The sequence below is a fragment of the Bos grunniens genome, chromosome 25 (genome assembly GCF_055505025.1).
Source record: "Bos grunniens cultivar Pamir isolate PY7600 chromosome 25, Bosgru_T2T1.0, whole genome shotgun sequence".
NCBI lineage: Eukaryota > Metazoa > Chordata > Mammalia > Artiodactyla > Bovidae > Bos > Bos grunniens.
In genome coordinates, this window is record NC_141189.1 from 62501 (window position 1) to 82500 (window position 20000).

At 59.1% G+C, this 20000-nt stretch overlaps 2 long non-coding RNA genes across 3 annotated transcripts in view; both read right to left on the minus strand.

Annotated features, from left to right (window-relative positions):
- The window catches only part of LOC147344621 (uncharacterized), a 26180-nt gene extending 22955 nt beyond the window's left edge, over positions 1-3225 (minus strand). The window contains exon 1 of the long non-coding RNA XR_015155063.1: positions 3169-3225. This is a non-coding gene — a long non-coding RNA (uncharacterized LOC147344621). The remainder of the gene's footprint in view (positions 1-3168) is intronic.
- Positions 3226-11283: 8058 nt separating this feature from the next.
- LOC147344625 (uncharacterized) overlaps positions 11284-20000 on the minus strand; it is a 26170-nt gene continuing 17453 nt past the window's right edge. Inside the window, exons 2-3 of one of the 2 annotated variants that reach the window (XR_015155065.1) lie at positions 14535-14595; positions 11284-14282 (exon numbers count right to left, since the gene is read on the minus strand). This is a non-coding gene — a long non-coding RNA (uncharacterized LOC147344625). Of the gene's footprint in view, positions 14283-14534; positions 14610-20000 lie in introns of those variants that run through there. The other variant, XR_015155064.1, reaches the window with a different exon arrangement.

The following is a 20000-nucleotide window of genomic DNA, read 5'->3' on the forward strand; positions in this document are numbered from 1 at the left end:
GGGGGGCGGTGGGGGGCGGGATGTTCTGCCCACGCGCTCTTGGCAGCCTCCACGGCGGCCACTGCGCACTCGGGAGGGGCAGCAGCTGGGGGGTCCGATACCCCAAGGCTCCCTCTCGGATCGCTAGAGAAGGCTTTCTCACCGAGGGCTCGCCGCCCCTCACCCGGATCGTCTCTCTCCTTCGGGCCCACGGAGGCGCTCCACGAGCCACCAGTCCTCAGCTGGGGTGGGAGGGGTCTGCGGTACAGGTAGGCGGACCACCGACACAGGAGCGTCTGCGCGGCCGGGGCCAGCGCAGAGCCCCGCGTCCCGTCCCCTGCAAGGCCTCACCCGTCAGCCTCGACGACGAAGGGAACAGGCACGCCTCTCCTACCGCCTCGACCCCCCCCAAAAGAGAGCCCACTCACGGGACACACACACACCACCGCGGTGGGGACCCAAGGAGGACACCGGGGTTAAGGGAAACGACACCACCGCTCGGCCTCAGGCACCTGAGCGACGACCTGGAGCGCTCCAGGAGCACCACCGAGGATCCAACGAGGCACGCTCGCGCACCCACGCGGGGGGGGCACAGCGCAGCAGCGGTACAGCCCTCCCCACCGCGGGGAGGGCCGCTCGCGGGGCACACGCCGGGAAGGCGAAGCGAGAGCATCTGCTGTGTCAGAAGACCCACGGCCCCCACTGACGCCACCCGAGGCGGGGGACAGGAGACCGAAGGTCAGGGCCAGAGGCCGCAACCCAGCCCCCGCCTTCCTCCCCCTCCCCGACGGCCAGGGGGAAAAAGTCAGGCGAGGGGCCCCGCGGACAGACCGAGAAGAGCAGACACGTTCACCGGGAACACCTGTCCCTCGTCTGGCACGGCTTAGGCCCGGCCCGGGAGAGCACGACCACACCACATCGATCGGATGAGCCAAGGTGGAGCGGGGGGAAGGCACGGCGAGGACAGTCACCAGAGGGGCCCGCTTTAAGCCTCACCGGCAACCCCCGCCCCCCCACCTCGCCTCAGGCGAGAGCGGCCCACGACCCCAGGAGGTTCGAGAACGCCTGACACGTGGCACGGAGCCCACAGGGCGGGGGTCGCATCTCAGCCTTCACCGGGTGCCCGCAGCGGGGAGCGCACAGGGTAGAAGACCCACGGCGCCTCGCCCCGCCGCCCTCGGGTCGCCCAGAGACCGGAGGTGGCACCACGAGTCGGGTCAGCCAGACAACACCACACAGGAGCCGGCGCACAGGCCCAGGCGGGCGGCTCCAGCGGCAAGGGCCGAACCGGGGACCAGAGCTGGCGGCCCGAAGGCCCAGAGCCCCGCGTACATCCAGAGACCCAAAGTTTCCTCGGCGGCAGACACCGAAGCAGACCGTGTCAGCACTTACCTGGTGGTAAAAAAGGCCCATTAAGGGCGACGAAATGACAGCAGCCGACAGCGGGGCCCATCCACGACTCGCATGGAGGACCCCCGGAACCTTGGCCCGGCCACCTGTCCCCAGCGCTACCCCATAAACACCAGGCCCGGAGCTCTCGTGGCGGGGGGGAGGGCGGGGGGGGGGGGGGGGGAGTCATCTGGTCGACCGGGGGAAGGGGAGCAGGGGGAGGGGGCGCGCGATGGCCAAAGTGGGGGCGCGGACACCCACCAAGGGAGAGGGAGCTGGCCGGGGGCGCCCTCTCCCGCTTCGCCCACACGGGTAGGGGTACCGGTCCGTCGGAGTCTCCGAACGGGGATTTGGCTTCGATGAGCATCAAGAAACAAGAAGGAAGAACCGTCAGCGAGGCGCCTCCAACGAGACGAGCGGGCCCCGACCAGGGACCGCGCCCGGGCGGGACCCAGACCGTCCTAGATGGGGCACCCAGGACGGCCCGAGCCGGTCCCCACCTCCTGACCTGGGTTCAGGGAGGTGGGGAGGGGTGAGACAAAGTCGCATCCGACGACCGAGACCCACGAAGGCACGCTGAAGGGTCGGGCGCGCCCTCCCCGGCCACCCGCGGAAGCAGGGTCCGGTCCATCCACGTCTCCGGACCCATCGGGACTTTGAAAAAGAAACAGCATGTGTGCCAGGAGACGCCTCGGGCGACCGGACCCCACGGGTTGGGGGGGGGGGGGGGCGGCCGCACACGCGCCCGCCTCTCCCCGTCAACCCTCACGACTCCGGCGGGCGGGTCCCCACCTCCGGAGCGGGGCCGAGGGCGAAGCACACGCTCCTGAGGGCGGCCCAGGAGGAGTCCGGACCGCCGAGCCCGAGTCCAGGCGCTCCGGGCAGGGAAGACCCTCTCCCTGCCCACCGCGGCGGCCCGGCCCAGGGAGGGTCCGGCCGGTCCTTCTCCGCGGCCACAGGGGCACGGGGAGATGCTGGTCGACCCGGTCCGGCCACCGCAGAGCCCGGCCCTGGAGCGCCGCGACGATCACCCTCCTCAGAAACCTAGAGAACCAATCTCCGGCGACAGCAGGACGTCCCTAGGCCTCGGCGCCACCGGGACTGTCGCCGCCAGCATAGCCGGTGTCTGAGAGCTCTGCCTCGGGCCCGGCGGCTGAGTCACAACCCTCCTGAAGGGCTCGCCGAAGCTCCGGAGGGGGAGGGACAATATACAAGCGGCCGCCAGGTGGCTCCCGACAACCGGCTCGAACGTCCCGAGGACGGGTCGCTGTCGCCGGCCGCCGGGGACGCCGCAGCGCCGGCCGCCCAAACGCCCGAGCTCGGCCCGGAGCCTCCGCCGCCGAGCGACGCGACGCGACGCGACGCGACCCCGGCCGCAGAGGAAGGGAGAGGAGCCGGGAGATCTCTCCCCTGGAGGCTGCCACGAAAGAGCCGCGATCCCCCCCCCCCCCCGCCCCCCACGCGATTCCAGGGTGGTGGGGGGACATTCCACGGAGACGCGGGCGGGCGGCGGGGGCTCGGGGCGGGGTGGGCGGAGAGAGGGGGCACCAGTGACATCCCAGGAACCCCCGGCCCCCGGCCCCCCGAAAGAGGGGGGCGGGAGGGAGGGAGGGAGAAAAGGAGGGAAGGAGGGAGGGAGGGAGGGAGGGAGGGACCGGCAAAGCGAAACCAGGCAAGCGCTGCTGGGAGAACAAAGCCGGACTTTCGAAAGCAGACACGGACACAGACACACAAGCCTAGGAGTAAGAAAGGAAAAGAAGGAGACACTCGGACCCCCAAGAAGAGAAAACAAAACTCAACCTGGGTAGAGACACCGTGACAAAGTCCAGAGACGACACACACAAGCATGCGCGGGTGGGTGGGGAAAGTGCACTTGAGGTCAGGAGAACATGGATTTCAACACCACTGGCCACAAACAGCGGAAAGGCGGACGGCCTGGGAGGTCTGGGGTGGCAGGGCTGCGGGGGGTGGGGGGTGGGGGGTTGGGGGGTTGCGGGGAGGGTGTGGGGGGGTGGTATTGAGGGGCGTGCTGGTGAGGAGGACGGAGTCCATAGGGATCCACTAAATAAACCCCGGGTCCCGTGACAACAGCCACCTCAATGAATACATAACTTTTTCACGTAGCTCAGAAACGAAATGAGACAAAACCACCAGGCAGGAAAGTCAACTCGTGGAACTGTCCTGGCAGCTTAAAAGTCAGAGAGAGAGAGGAGAGGGAGAGGGAGAGGGAGAGGGAGAGGGAGAGGGAGAGGGAGAACGCATACACATGTGCGTATACACGTGTACATATGTATACGCACACGTCATCGCGTCTATATATACGTGCACGCAGGCGTATAAACACACACGTACGAAGGGCATGCTCACGTACACGCACGTGTCTGTGTGCGCACGTGTATGCCTAGGCGTTTCTAGTGTGCGTGTATGCTTGCGTGTATATACGCAGAGGCATCTATACACATATGTACACGGATAGACACAGGCGTGAACACACATGCTCACATGTGCAGAGACGTCGGGATACATAGGCACACACACACACATACACGCGGACGTGTCAACGCATCTAGATGCACGTATAGTGTGTATACGTGTGATGTCTGCGCACAGGTGTGGACGCACGTCTATGCGTACCCGTACGTGCATGCTTGCATAGACACACATATCTGCGTGTGTATGTGCACACGTGTATGTACACACGTATACATACGTACGGACGCATACGCAGACGTCTACAGAGAGCGTATGTACGTCCACACAGACGCACGCGAGAATCTGTGCCTACATACACACGTGTGTATGTATACGTAGACGTGCACGCATGTACGTATGTACAGGTGCCCGTGTGCATCTAGAGTGCCTATACACAGATCGATGTGCATAGATGCACACACATGTATACGCATACGCAAACGCGCGTGTGTATACGTACATGTACATGTGCATCAGTGTATGTGTGCATGTATACCCATGTGTCTGCGTGGATGTCTACGTGCGCGCGTGTGTGGTGTGTGTATCTATGGGTGTACATTCGTACATATATATACTCACAGACACACACGTACATACCCGGGCGGAAACACACATCCGTGTGTGTGTGTGTGTGTGTGTGTGTGTGTGTGTGTGTGTGTGTCTGTCTGTCTGTCTGTCTGTCTGTCTGTCTGTCCGGGGAAAGCACAAGCATATTGCAAAAGGGGCTTTTCTGTCCAACACCGATCAAGGCGTCAGACACCTCAACCTCCAAAAGGGAAACAACCCCCGATGAGCGAAGTGGGCAGGAGGCCCGAACAGACCCCTTCCTTCCAAAGAAAGGTGGAACAGGCAGACACCCAGAAGCACAAGGTAGAACACACATCCACGGCAGGGCTGGGCTGGGCTGGGCTGGGCTGAGCTGGGGCTCCTGGGGGTGGGGGCGGGCTCACGGAAGCACCCCACCCCGGGGCGTTTCCCTGGACAATGATCCTTCTCATTCGGAGGGGAAAGGCCCAGGAGCCGGGAATCGCAATCACGACAGCAAGTTCGAACCATCAGAGGACAGTGGCTCCTGATGGATCGAACGCGTTTTTTCTGCAGCTGAGAAAACTGTGGGCGGACTCAGAGAGATCAGATCTCATCCCCTGGCGCCTCACAGACAGAGAAACCACATCCCTAGGGAAAAGAGTCCTGCGATGTACACTCCCCCAAAGATTCCCCCATTCGACCCAACCCAGCAACTCCACAGGGTGCCCACGGAGGGAAGGGACAAAGAAGATACGGATGTGTGCATGTGTGGGATCGACCCCTATACCTAGGTCGACTTCCGTACACACATCATGATAGAACTCTGTCTGTGTGCCTATGCCTGGATCTATTCACGTGCACGCGTGCTCACGCGCATGCAGACAGACACACACACACACACACAGAGGAATGGGACTCAACCACCAGAAGGGAATGAAATCTCACAGTCTGCAGGAACCTGGAGAGACCTTTAGAGGGTATTATGCTACATGAAATACCTCAGATCAGTCGTTTCCATGCAGAACCTACCAAACCATACACGGTGAACAGAACAGAACCAAACAGAAACAGGCTCAGACATACTACAAAGGAACACACCGGGGCGGGGGGGGGGGGGGGGGGGGCGGGGGTGAGGAGAGAGTGAGTGAGTGCCCCTGGCGAGGGAGACAGACGAAGTGGTGCAACCTTCCACTTATGAAATACATGAGTCACGGGCACGTCATCACACCAAATGTCATTTGCCGTGACACCAGGTGGTGACGGACAGTCACTAACTAGATGTATCCTGGTGATGGCTGTGTCATGTGCTACACTAAAACATCGTCTGTACAGCTGAAAATTAAAGGGGGGAACGACCCCCCCCCCCAAAGAAAAAGGAAAGGAAGAAGGAAGGAAGGAAGGAAGGAAGGAAGGAAGGAAGGAAGGAAAGAAGGCAAAAGTAAACGTTGGCAGTCAGTTAGACGTCCGTTTGAGAAGAGTGGGACTTGTGTGTGTGTGGGGGGGGGGGGGGGAGAAACTAGGGTGAGGAGGAGGAGGAGGAGGAGGAGCAGGAGGAGGAGAAAGAAAAGGACCCGATTGCCTTGAGGGGGAGGAGGAGATGAAAGATCCCAAGAGTGGACAGGACGGTCAGGTGAGTGCCATAGGGAAAGGAAACGAAGCCAAGCAACCGAACACACTCCCAACGGTGGTTTTGTTCAGTCCAAGATCAAGATGGGGACAGCACGGTGTCCTCCAGCACACAGCGACACACAGGCCGCACTCGGCAGGGGGAGTTGGGGATAACCCTGAACGCCGAAGCGGACAAAAGAAGCCGTCACGTTCATCCATGGCTGAAAAGTACCATGGTCCCACGACATTCCAAACTCCTCTCAAACCATTGAAAGACTCTCTCCCTCACTCGCCGTTCAAAATGTAGAGAACAGGAAAGGAGCGAAACGATGGTGGGTGGCTGGCTGGCTGGCTGGATTTCCGTGATGGTGTGATTAGGGAACACATGGACAGAAAAGCATCCGATTCACTTGTGTAAAGAATCTCTCTTGCCTTCTCGGCCTGGTGTCTTTCCTCTGTCTGGATGATTCCCCTCCCCCACCCCACCCCCCCACTCCCAGCTTGAAGATCAGCCTCCAAAACGAAGCCCTTTGTGCTCTCCAGGTCCCGCCGCCACGATCTCTTTGGAGCGCCCTTCCGAAGGGGAACGTTTTCATCCACGTCATCGCCCTGAGACAGCTTCAGCCTGTCCCTCCCCCCCCCCCCACCCACCCCCCCCCCCACTCCACCCCAAGCCCCCCGCCCACCCCCCCCCCTCTCCCTCCTGCTCCTCTTCCCCCTCCTCTGAACTGTCGAGCTCCCCTCGCGCTGGCCTCTCACCCCACACGGTGGCAGTGTTGGCCTAGGTATGCTCAGGTGTCTCCTAACCGCATCCGAGTGGACTTGCACTGTTTCTCAGCTGCGTCGTTCAGGGACCATGTTTTTCCTGGCCTTTTCCGCGGGTGGGGGAGACCCGGACGGGCCGGGGCCAGGCGGGGTGGGGGAGCCTGCGTGTGGGGGGAAGGGTGGGGGCAGAGAGGAGGAGGAGGAGGAGGAGGAGGAGGAACAGGAACACAGCTCCCCAGCGCCAGTGTGTGCCTGCGGCCTGGAAAAGAGATCACGCACCAGGCTGGCTCCGAAAAGGGGATCGATCGGTCAGGAGACCGGGCACGTTTGTGCTTCGCAGAGTCCCTGCAGATCGGACAGGCAGTGGCAAGTGTGGGGCTTCCCACACTTAGAACTGTTCACCCATCGTGGACACAGGCGTCTGGCACACCGGGGGTTAGGCTCTCGGTGCGATCGATGTCCACAAGCCGTAGCCACTGAAACGTGTGCACCCTGGAGCCGCCGCCGCCGTGCAGAGGGAGATCTCATCCGGCTCCGCGGGTCCTTCCCGTGAGTAGGCCGGGATCTCAGGAAGCACAGACATCCAGAGCATTGAGTGAACCTGACCGTCACGCTTTCCGAGTCCAAGTGAACCCGAAGGGAGGGTCCCTCACGTGTGGGTTTGTCTCTCCATCGGAGGCATCCTCTCTTGGAGCCGATTAGGGTGCCGCGGGCCCCGTGGAGCAGAGAGGACAGAGAGTTCCCTTCGGTCCCCTGCTCCTCCCACGGGCGCGCACGGGCACGCTCCCCAACGGTCCTAGGAACATCCTGCCCCAGAGGAGCGTGCCGGCCGGCCACAGCCCACCTACAACGGAGGCGTCCGTGTCCGTCCGTGTCCGTCATCCTCGTCCAGAGTCCCCCGTCTGCCTGCCCTCGCCTTCACGCCTGGCACTGTCCGTCCATTCTGTAGGTTCATATCGAACCTGCCCGGAGCCCGGCGGCATCTTCCCGGATCAGGGATCGATCGAAAACACCCTGTCCCCTGCCTCATCGGCAGGTGGATTCTTCACCACTGGACCACCAGGCAGGGAAGTCCCTTCACAGCCTTCTAAACTCATCTACCCCGAAACAGTCCACGTCGTCCTCCAACTCATTGGACCATCACGACTGAAATGAAGGAAAATATGTGCGTTCGAGAATGTCTTCACTCCTCAGTGCTTCTTGCTTTAGAACCACCAAGGCATCTCTCTCTCTCTCTCTCTCTCTCTCTCTCTCTCTCTCTCTCTCTCTCACACACACACACACACACACACACACACACACACACACACACGAACAGAGGTGGGCTCATAGTCCAAAAGAAACCAACGTTTGTGTGTATCCATCCCACTTGCTGTGGCTGTCGTGCCGTCGCTCATCAAAGAAGCTGATCTGATACGGAATCCGATGTCTTCTTCTCTAGGACACGTCGAGAGGCAGCAAGCGTGCCGGTGTGTGAGCACCGAAGGTCAACCCGGCATGATGGAGCCCGGCCAGGTGTGTGCTCAGAGGCCCACCTAGATTCGAACTCCAGTTCCCGGAGGGGAGCGGTGGGAACAGGAGTGTGGACTGCGAGTCCAATCCTCACCTTACAAAAAGGCAAAATCATCCCCTTCCTCCCTTATCGGCGTCTGCACGGCTCCTCCTGGACTCAGGGATCCCATCGAAAGGACGTCCAGGTTGTGTCCTTCTCCCTGGCCCGATCGTTTCGAACCTCTCCAAGAAAAAGCGGTGACGTCAAGAGATCCGTCTTGAGTTCGGGACTGGGGCTTCCCCGGGGGCCCCGTGGTCAACGATCCCGTGCCCATGCAGGAGACGTGGGTTTCGCCCCCGGTCCGGGAAGAGCCCACACGCTACCCATACGCCTCGGTGATGGAGTCTGTGCTCCAGATCCTGGCCGCTGCGAGTGTTGAGCCCACACCCAGCAGCCACTGAAGCCCACGTGCCCCGGCGCCCCTGCCCCCCAAGAGGAACCACAGCCACGAGAAGCCCAGACACACGACCGTAGAGCGACCCCCTCTCTCCACAGAGAGAGAACAGCTTGCACGGCCACGAAGACACACAGAGCACGCCCCCACAGACATCAAATACGTCCAATGATCGTCGAGCGAGACGGCCTGCCTGAGACCGGACGCGAGCGGCCAATACCTAGTCCCGTCACTCGGGAAGCTCCCTGAATCTTCTGTCGATACACATAAAGAAACCCTAGCTCACTGTGCCATGGGCAGCGCGGGGAGCTCTCCGTACAGTGCTGAGAGCACCGTGGAGACGTGACCCGTGGGCACCGTGAGCGTGACTGTTCTCACGAAGTCCCTCACAGTCCGGGCCCTGGAGATCGGCCCACGCGGACCTGCAGGCGATGGTCGGCCATCCCTCTCGGCTCCCTGCGCGCTCACGGGTCCAGGTGTGCCGTGCCCCCAGCATCCGCTCGCATCTTCTCGGCCTGTCTCCCCCGTGCCGCTCCACTGACTTGGAATCCTTCTCCCCTCTCGTCTCGTCTGACACGTTTTCTTTCCTGTTCGACCATGTCTGGCTCCCCGGGCACCACTTCCCGTCGTTCTTCTCGTCTCACCGCCCTCGTCTCGTGGAAATCATTCTCTGGGTCTCCGCTCTGTTCCCTAAGGACTCTGTCATCCCTCCACTCATCTGGGGATCGACTGGCACCTAGGCAACCCCGGTCCGTGACAACCGTGGTTCCGTGTCTATCGAATGACATGCCGACCGCAGGGGGCTCGTGGACGCGTACGAGCCGTGGAAAGCTGGCACCGGGGAATCATCCCGAGGACACACCCTCCGGTTCCACGGTGCTCACGGGAGCGTTTGGGTCGTCGTCGTCGTCGTCGCCGTATTCCCTAAGACGTACGCAGTCGCGTGGATTCAAACGGCGTCTATTGGGAAAGCACGGATCGCTCCCCGGATCACCGGAGAAGGCCACGGCAACCCACTCCAGTCCTCTCGCCTGGAAACTCCCATGGGCGGAGGAGCCCGGTAGGCCACGGTCCACGGGGTCGGGAAGAGTCGAACACGACCGAGCGGCTTCCCTTTCCCTTTTCCCTTCCACGCATCGGAGAAGGCCGTGGCAACCCACTCCAGTGTTCTCGCCTGGAGAATCCCAGGGACAGGGGGGGAGCCTGGCGGGCTGCCGGCTGTGGGGTCGCACAGAGTCGGACACGACGGAAGCGACTTAGCGGCAGCCGCAGCAGCAGCAACCGGATCACCTCAGAAGGACTTAGACACGAGTCTCGGTGGAGAGAGGATGGATCCTGCCAACCATCTCACTTCTGGGTAGACCTCGAAAGAAAATAAAACCTGAAACTCGCAGAGAGAGGCCTGCACCCCCAGGTCCATCGCAGCATCCATTCACAAGAGTCAAGATGGGGACCCAGCCCAAGTGTCCATCAAAGGAAGACTAGATCAAGAAGATACACGATCCAGGTAGAGATCGATCGATAGGGAGATCTAGGTGTCCCAGGTAGCCCCAGGAATGAACACAGTCTTACATCGTGATCGCATGGATGGGACTTAGGGAGTGATGCCCAATGAAGAAGTCAGGTAGAGAAAGAAAAAGAGTTTCTCCTGTCACTGACATGCCATGCAAGGCCACCTAAAACAATGAAAACGATCATCACAGAGCGGCCGGGGGAGGGAGACATGGGAAGATGCCGATGTAACGGCGGGCGGGGGAACTTCACGGATAAGGTACATATATACTGTCTACGTCACAAAGAGCACGGTGATTCTAAAGAATAGTATTGGTATTATCGTCGTCTCATATTCGGAGAAGGCAACGGCACCCCACTCCAGTCCTCTTGCCCGGAAAATCCCGTGGACGGAGGAGCCCGGTAGGAGCCCGGTAGGCCGCAGTCCACGTTGTCGCACAGAGTCGGACACGACGGAGCGACTTCCCTTCCCGTTTTCCCTTTCACGCCTTGGAGAAGGACATGGCAACCCACCGCAGTGTTCTTGCCTGGAGAACCCCAGGGACGGGGGTGCCCGGCGGGCTACCGTCTACGGGGTCGCACAGATTCGGACACGACGGAAGCGACGCAGCAGCAGCAGCAGCAGCAGCATTATCCTATTCGAAAGTCGCCATGACCGTGGACATGACGCATTCACTTCCCGTACAATGGAAGAAGGACACGGCAACCCACTCCAGTAGTCTTGCCTGGAAAATTCCATGGACGGAGGAGCCTGGTAGGCTACAGTCCGTGGGGTCGCAAAGAGTCCAGCACGACTGAGTGACTTCACTTTCTTTCGCATACAGTCATGGCATGTATGGGTTGTGGTCAAGCTATGAGCTACCGCTTGGGTGGTCATGAATGATTCTTTTGCAACAGACAGGTGCATCAAGTCACCACTCTGTACACGTTAGAACAGAGGATGTTGTATGTCCTTAACGAAGAACATTCTATTTCAATACACCGGGACATGACACACATAACATCACCTAGTTTTATTATCTTTCAATGAATGGTCAGTATTGGCTGCACGCCAAAAAAAAAAAAAAAAAAAAGGAAAGAAAGAAAAAAGAAAAGAAAGCTTTATTGTGTGTGTGGGGGGGGTGGGGGGTGGGGGGGGGGAGGGTCTTAGATATTGCCATGCAGGGACACAGATTTCAATAAAACCCAGGGAATGTTCCACAGGAAAGAGTCAGGGGCCTAGAAAGCTGAACCTCGTGAGGTTGTCAAGCCAGCTGAGAGCAATTAGGATTTGCTGTCATGCAACAAGGGACATGTTTCTTCTTCCAGGGTAGACGGTCACAAGGTATTTAGGGAAAGGGGAGGGTGTGAGAGGTATCTTGAATTTCGGGAACACTGTTTCCTTAGATGATCTGGAGGCCTCTGGGACCCAGTCAGTGCTCCAAGTGGACATTCCATCCAGACTGAGACACACGGACCTCTTCCTCGATGGCCTCCCCTCTCTATTTGGGGGAGCTCTCTCGGCCACGCTGATTCCACTTGGATGTGTCTTTCCCACGTCACACCCTTTGGCATTCAAAGATATCCTTCCATCGTTTTCTAAAGAGACCCGGTGTATGTATCTTTGGAGCGATGATGAGCATCAGACACGATCCCTCTCCGTGGCGCGGTTTCGGGCACGACACACCAAGACGGGGACACATACATTCCACGTCCCGCTCGGCCATCGAGAGAGGCCGTGTACGGCACGTGATGCCACGGGACCGGTGAGGTCCTCGGGTTCAGCCCTCCCTCGACTTGGCTGTGGTCTTTGGTTTTGTTCTGTTCCGTGTGTGCTTTCTGACCCACGTGATCTCTCCGGATAGGGCACCCCATCCAAGCTCAAACCCATCGAGTCTGTGTGACTCCTATTCACGCATCAGGTGGGGATATCGACGCCCTCCACGTGGATCCATCACAATCGCCGTTCTGGGTTCAGGAGGATCCTGTTGTGTGTTCTGGGCGCGCTACGTGCTGTCCGTGTGAACTGTGGAATGAGGTTCGTGACATTGAACAGGAGACAGGGATCAAGACCATCCCCATGGAAAAGAAATGCCACAAAGCAAAATGGCTGTCTGGGGAGGCCTTACACATAGCTGTGAGGAGAAGAGAAGCGAAAACAGAGGAGAAAAGGAAAGATACACACATCTGAATGCAGAGTTCCAAAGAATAGCAAGAAGAGATAAGAAAGCCTTCTTCAGCGATCAATGCAAAGACATAGAGGAAAAGCACAGAATGGGATAGACTAGGGATCTCTTCCAGAAACTCAGAGATACCAAAGGAACATTTCATGCAAAGATGGGCTCGATACAGGACAGAAATGGTATGGACCCAACAGAAGCAGAAGATATTCAGAAGAGATGGCAAGAATACACAGAAGACCCTTACAAAAACGATCTTCACGACCCAGATAATCACGATGGTGTGATCCCTGACCTAGAGCCAGACATCCTGGAATGTGAAGTCAAGTGGGCCTTAGAAAGCATCACTACGAACAAAGCTAGTGGAGGTGATGGAATGCCAGTGGAGCTCTTCCAAATCCTGAAAGATGATGCGGTGAAAGTGCTGCACTCAATATGCCAGCACATTTGGAAAACTCAGCAGTGGCCACAGGACTGGAAAAGGTCCGTTTTCATTCCGATCCCAAAGAAAGGCAATGCCAAAGAATGCTCACACGACCGCACACTTGCACTCATCTCACACGCTAGTAGAGTCATGCTCAAAATTCTCCAAGCCAGGCTTCAGCAATATGTGCACCGTGAACTTCCTGATGTGCAAGCTGGTTTTCGAAAAGGCAGAGGAACCAGAGATCCGATTGCCAACCTCCGCTGGATCATGGGAAAAGCAAGAGAGTTCCAGAAAAGCATCTATTTCTGCTTTCTTGACTATGCCAAAGCCTTTGACGGTGTGGATCACAGTAAACTGTGGAAAATTCTGGAAGAGATGGGAATACCAGACCACCTGACCTGCCTCTTGAGAAATCTGTACGCAGGTCAGGAAGCAACAGTTCGAACTGGACATGGAACCACAGACTGGTTCCAAATAGGAAAAGGAGCTCGTCAAGGCTGTCTATCGTCACCCTGTGTATTTAACTTATACGCAGAGAACATCATGAGAAACGCTGGACTGGAAGACACACACGCTGGAACCAAGATTGCCGGGAGAACTATCAATCACCTCGGATGTGCAGATGACACCACCCTCATGGCAGAAAGTGAAGAGGAACTCAAGAGCCTCTTGATGACAGTGAAAGAGGAGAGTGAAAAAGTGGGCTTAAAGCTCCACATTCAGAAAACGAAGATCACGGCATCCGGTCCCATCACTTCATGGGAAATAGATGGGGAACCAGTGGACACGGTGTCAGACTTTATTTTTCTGGGCTCCAAAATCACTGCAGATGGTGACTGCAGCCATGAACTTAAAAGACGCTTACTCCTTGGAAGGAAAGTGATGACCCACCTAGATAGCATATTCCAAAGCAGAGACATTCCTTTGCCAACAAAGGTTCGTCCAGTCAAGGCTACGGTTTTTCCTGTGGTCATGTATGGATGTGAGCGTTGGACCGCGAAGAAGGCTGAGCGCCGAAAGAATGGATGCTTTTGAGAGAATGGTGGTGTTGGAGAAGACTCCTGAGGGTCCCTTGGACCGCAAGGAGATCCAACCAGTCCATTCTGAAGGCGACCAACCCAGGGATTTCTTCGGAAGGACTGATGCGAAAGCTGAAACTCCAGTCCTTTGGCCACCTCATGCGAAGAGTTGACTCATTGGAAAAGACTCTGATGCTGGGAGGGATTGGGGGCAGGAGGAGAAGGGGACGACAGAGGAGGAGATGGCTGGATGGCATCACTGACTCCATGGACGTGAGTCTCAGTGAACTCCGGGAGTTGGTGATGGACAGGGAGGCCTGGCGTGCCGCGCTTCATGGGGTCGCCAAGAGTCGGACACGACTGAGCGACTGATCTGATCTGATCTGATCTGATGTGCTGTCCGTGATCTCACGTGCCTTTCGGGCATGGGTGATGGAGACGGACACCAAGCGGCAGGGCGGCCATCTGGCATCTCGGCCTAGAGCGGTTTCACAAGTGACATCTCAGAACCGGGGCTGAGACAGCCATCCCTCCCCGGGCCCCCCTCGGTGGCCGGGATGGGGGTGGGGTGGGGGAGTGTGAGGTTAGGGAGACGGGAGTGGGGGGGCTGGGCTAAGGGTCGGGGTCGGGGGGGGGGGGGGCGGGGGGGGGGGCGGCGCGCGAGGCGAGGGGACCGTCCCAGTCCCCCTGAGAAGTGAAGGCAGGTTCCGTCCCCCTGAGAACTTCCTGCCTTCAGGCGTGTGAGAGGCGTAGGTTTCTCTCCAATCCACGGCCACGCATCATTTTCCGCCCTGTTCAAAAACACAGACAAAAAACGTATTTGTTTATCTCGGCTTGTTTTCTGGCCGAGGCCAAAGACCTCTTCAAGCGTGTCCAAAGGGTCTGACAGGATGGGAGGGTGCAGGTCAATCCATGTGTCAAGAGATCCAGAGAACCTGTCACAACTGTGACTCGGGCGTTTTTCAGAAACAGGCCCATCTGGATGTATTCCCTGGACAGGAGTCACCCCAGAAGTTTCCTTGAAGGGATCGAGTTGCAGGAGTCGGGGTCGTGGCCCCGCCGCCGCCGCCAAAGGGCCCCCTCAGCCCGGCAGGCCGGCAGGCCGGCAGGCCAGCAGGCCCTGCAGGCAGGGGCTATTGTCTGTGGGCCCCACCCCCACCTTCCCCCACCCTCCCCCTGCAGGGCCTTGCCGGATAGCTTCATTCAAATGCAGAAAGCTTTCCAGTCAAGTCAGAGCCTCTGACTTCGCCTCGAGCTTCTCTCTATTGAATGGTGATCCGCCCCACCCAGCCATTCCATGTCTCCACCTTGAGACGGCCCCTTCGGCACCGCGCGGAGGAAGGGGGCTGGGGGGTGGGGAGGGAGGCCGAGGGACAGATTCGCCTCGTGTCAGGCCAAAGGAGTCTCCTCCTTTTGGTAACCCAGGAAACCCCGCTCACGCGTGTGAGGATCACGGACGTGCGTGGAAACAGCCACCGTCCCTTGACATCTTCCCCTCCGTGGGAGGAGGTTTTCCTCCCTGCCTGCCTTCAGAGGGACAGAAAAGGAGGGAGGGGCAGAGCGTTCCTCTGGCGCTGGCCGGCTCTTAAGTCACTTGACTCCAAAACACTCCACAGGGCACGGAGGTTCACGTGCAGTGGGGTGGGGTGGGGTGGGGTGGGGTGGGGTGGGGACGGCGGCCTACTCCGGACCCCACCAGTTTTCCCTCCTCTTGACACTTGCCTGGAACCCATGAAAAGCTGAGCTGGTGACTGTGTGTGTGAGTGCGTGCATGTACGCGTGTACATGAGAGACGGCGCGTGTGCGTGTGCGTGTGCGTGTGCGTGTGCATGGACGTGAGAGAAAAAGAAAGGAAAAAAAAAAAAATCCAGAAGGAAGGAAGGAAGGAAGGAAGGAGGGAAGGAGGAGGGAGGGACGAAATAGGTTAGTTCGTAGGGGCCTCCGTGTCATGGCAAGAGTTTCTGAGCACAGATCCTCCGTTCAGGGAAACAGTGATCGTATCTCCTCTCAGGAGGCCGTGATGTCGATGGACGGGTGCGGGAAAGCAGGCCTGGGGTGCAAGCCATCAGGTTTTGTGTGTGTGTGTGTGTGTGTTTTCCCTCAGAGGCACTTGTAGGGAAACCAAGGAAACACACAGGTTCATCCCTGGAGCGGATTCGAGAAACCAGTCGGCAGAGGGAGAGGCAGTCTAGGAGGCTGATTTTTAGACGTCAGGGTCGGGCCCTGGAGCGGGTTGCCATGTCCTTCTCCAGGAGGCCTTCCTGGCCCGGGGATGGAACCCGGGTCTCCTGCATCGCAGGCAGACTCTTGACCGTGTGAGCCACCAGGGAAGCTCCGTCAGAAACATTCACCAAGTCCTCTAGCTTCCATCCGCAGGGCTTCAGGCACAGGGCCTTTTGAGTTCTCCGTCAGAAGGGCAAGAGAACATGGGACGTTGGTCCCTCCCCCCCGAGAGAGGGTTGTTTGATAACGGAGGCAGCTCGGAACACTTCAGGCTCCAGTCCCCCTCTCGGGTGAAGAACCACACGCAAAGCAACACACACACACACACACACACACACACACACACACACACACACACACATATATAGGACACGACTCTCCTATCCGGAAGTGTGTACCCCCGTTTCACGGAAACATCCTCTGGGCCCCTAAGGAACGTGTGGCAATCACTCTGGCCAAGGAGATAAGAATCCTCCACGGAGAGTTTCTGAAGTCTGGAAGGACCAGGTCGAGAGAAAAAGAGAGACGATTCCCTTCTGCTGAGAGGGGTGCTGTATGAAGCGACCAAGGGGATGTCCATCTTTCCAAATTCCCATTTTAAACCTCGTGTCCTTTTCGGTCCTTTGTTTTTCCCTTTGTATCTGGAAAGCAACAGGTGGAACGGTAGGTCCTTTCATTATTTTCTTTCTTTCTTTCTCTCTTTCTTTCTTTCTTTCTTTCTTTTTCCTGCCTGCCTGCCTGCCTGCCTGCCTGTCCGCCCGCCCGTCCCTCCATCTGTCTTCTCTCTGTCTCTCTCGCTTTTCACTCAGGTTAGGGAATTAAAAAAAAAAAAAAAAAAAAAAAAAAAAGAGGACTCTGTATTTCTGCAGGTCAGGAAGCAACAGTGAAAACTAGACGTAGAACCCAACAGGCTGGTTCCAAATAAGGGAAAGGAGTCCATCAAGGCTGTCTATCGTCACCCTGCTTATTGAATGTACACGCTGAGTACACATCATGAGGAGCGCTGGGCTGGATGAAGCACAAGCTGGAATGAAGATGGCCGGGAGACATATCCATCCCCTCAGATATGCACACGACAGCACCCTCACGGCAGAAATGAAGCCCAGGGTGGGTTTCCAAAGTCGTGTTCGTTTCAGGTGTTCAGTCTTTTCCCTTGGAGAGGTTCATGCAACATCATACGTCTACTTTCCCGTGCTGGCATAGTATATAGTAGGTGCTTGTGGATTCTTTGGATGTACAGTTTATGTGTCCATGTGCAACCAGCCCTCCTAAGTGGACCGTCCTGCCCTTCCTCCCCCCGCCCCATCCCCCCCCCCCCATCCCCCCATCCTCTTTTCCTCAAGAAGTCAGGCATCCACTTCAGCCTCCTGTTCCTCAGTTCATCCAACCCCATGGAGGAAGTCATTCCTCCAGTTTTTCCATCGGTTCTCTACACCTCGCCTGATGGTGGCGGGTGACTGGAAGACTGACAGTTCTGAAGAACTTTGCAAGAGCTTTGGGTGAAGCGTGTCCATCAGTAAAGACCATGGAAGGTATGCCCCACGTGGCAAACACCATTGCTTTGAGTTGTGGTCGGTTTGCCTGGCTTCAGTGAGGGACGGAAGGGAGGCTTCCACCTTCCACAGAGAAAGCTATCCCTAGCGTACCAAGGACGTTTGACAACCCCCCGCCACCCCAGGTTACAGGCGCGACAGGTCAGACTGTAGCAATCATCATGTCCAGGGTGTATGTACAACAGGCAGACTCATCTTAAAGGCACTCTGTCCTGTGAAGGTGGAGGGAGGGGAGCGAGAGGCAGAGGGACGACGACAGAGGAAGGAAGGAGAAAAAGAGGGGACAGGAACACACAGAGTGGGGCGGGGTGGGGGGGGGGGTGAGGCATGTGTGGCGTGTCTGTGACATGCCCAGGTGGTGTTGCGTGGGTGGAGAGTGTGCGGCCCTGTGTGTGTGTGTGTGTGTGTGTGTGTGTGTGTGTGTGTGTATGGGGGGGGGGGGTAGGTGTGTGGTGTGAGTGTGTTGTGTATAGCTGCCACGGGGGGCCGTGTGGGCGGCATGGGTGTGTGCGTGTGGCGTCCGCCTGTGGGTGCGGGGGCAGAGACAGAGGCCGAGAGACACAGCCAGGCAAAGGACAACGCAGTGTGTGTGTTGGGGGGGCGGGGAGGGGGTGGTGGGGGTGGGTGGTGTGTGGCCGGTGTGAAGGGCCCTGCGTGTGTGTGGGCGGGCTGTGTGTGTGGTGTGGGCGGCATGGGTGTGTGCGTGTGGCGTGCGCCTGTGGATGCGGGTCTGGGGGGGCGGGGTCAGAGACAGAGGCCAAGAGACACAGCCAGGCAAAGGACAACAAAGTGTGTGGGGGGGGGGGGGGGGGCGGGGCGGGGCCGGGGGGGGGAGGTGTGTGTGTGTGTGGCCAGGTGGGGGGGAGGTGTGTGTGGTGTGGGGGTGGCGGGGCGGGGTGTGAGAGTGTGTGTGTGTGTGTGTGCGCGCGCGCGTGCGTGTGGGCATGCATGTGGTGTGTGGGCAGAGGCAGAGCGTCACATCCAGGCATAGGACAACGCTGTGTGTGTGTGTGTGTGTGTGTGTGTGTGTGTGCGCGCGCGTGGGCGTGCGTATGTGTGTGGTGTGGGCCGGGTGTCTGTGTGTTGGGGGGGGGGGGCGAGGCAGTGTGTGGCGTTGTGGCATGCTCAGGTGGTAGTGCGTGGGTGGTGTGTGTGGCCGTGTGAGTGTTTTGGGGTGGGGGTGGGGGGTTGGTGTGTGGTGTGGGTTTGTTGTGTATAGGTGCCACGAGGGCGCGTGTGGGCCGCATGGGTGTGTGCGTGTGGGGTGCGCCTGTGGGTGCGGGGCGGCAGAGACAGAGGCCGAGAGAGACAGCCAGGCAAAGGACAACGCTGTGTGTGTGTGTGGGGGCGTGTGGGTGTGGTGTGAAGGGCCCTGCGTGTGGGCGGGGTGTGTGTGTGTGGTGTGGGCGGCATGGGTGTGTGTGTGTGGCGTGCACCTGTGGGTGCAGGGGCAGAGACAGAGGCCGAGAGACACAGCCAGGCAAAGGACAACAAAGTGTGTGTGTGGGGGCGGGGGGCGGGGCGGGGGAGGTGTGTGTGGTGTGGGGTGGCGGGGCGGGGTGTGAGAGTGTGTGTGTGTGTGCGCGCGCGCGCGTGCGTGTGGGCATGCATGTGGTGTGTGGGCAGAGGCAGAGCGTCACAGCCAGGCAAAGGACAACGCAGTGTGTGTGTGTGTGTGTGGTGTGTAGGGCCCTGCGTGTGTGTGGTGGGGGAGAGGGTGTGCGTGTGGGGGGCGGGGTGTTTATGGGCTGTGTGTGTGTGTGGGGGGGGGGATGCGTGTGTGTGCACGCCGTGTGGGGGTGCGGGGTGTGTGGGTGTGGGGGGGTGTGTGTGTGTGTATGGGGGGAGGGGGTAGGTGTGTGGTGTGAGTGTGTTGTGTATAGCTGCCACGGGGGGCCGTGTGGGCGGCATGGGTGTGTGCGTGTGGCGTCCGCCTGTGGGTGCGGGGGGCAGAGACAGAGGCCGAGAGACACAGCCAGGCAAAGGACAACGCAGTGTGTGTGTTGGGGGGGCGGGGAGGGGGTGGTGGGGGTGGGTGGTGTGTGGCCGATGTGTAGGGCCGTGCGTGTGGGTGGGTGGGTGGGGGGGGCGGGGGGGGAATGCCTGTGGTGTGTGGGCAGAGAGGCAGAGCGTCACAGCCAGGCAAAGGACAACGCTCTGTGTGTGTGTGTGGGTGGGTGTGGTGTGAAGGGCCCTGCGTGTGTGTGTGTGTGTGGGGGGGGGGGGGGGCGTGTGTGTGTGTGGTGTGGGCGGCATGGGTGGGTGCGGGGGCAGAGACAGAGGCCGAGAGACACAGCCAGGCAAAGGACAACACAGTGTGTGTGTGTGTGTGTGTGTGTGTGTGTGTGTGTGTGGTGTGGGGGGCGGGGGTGTGCGTGTGGGGGGCGGGGTGTTTATGGGCTGTGTGGGGAGGGGGGATG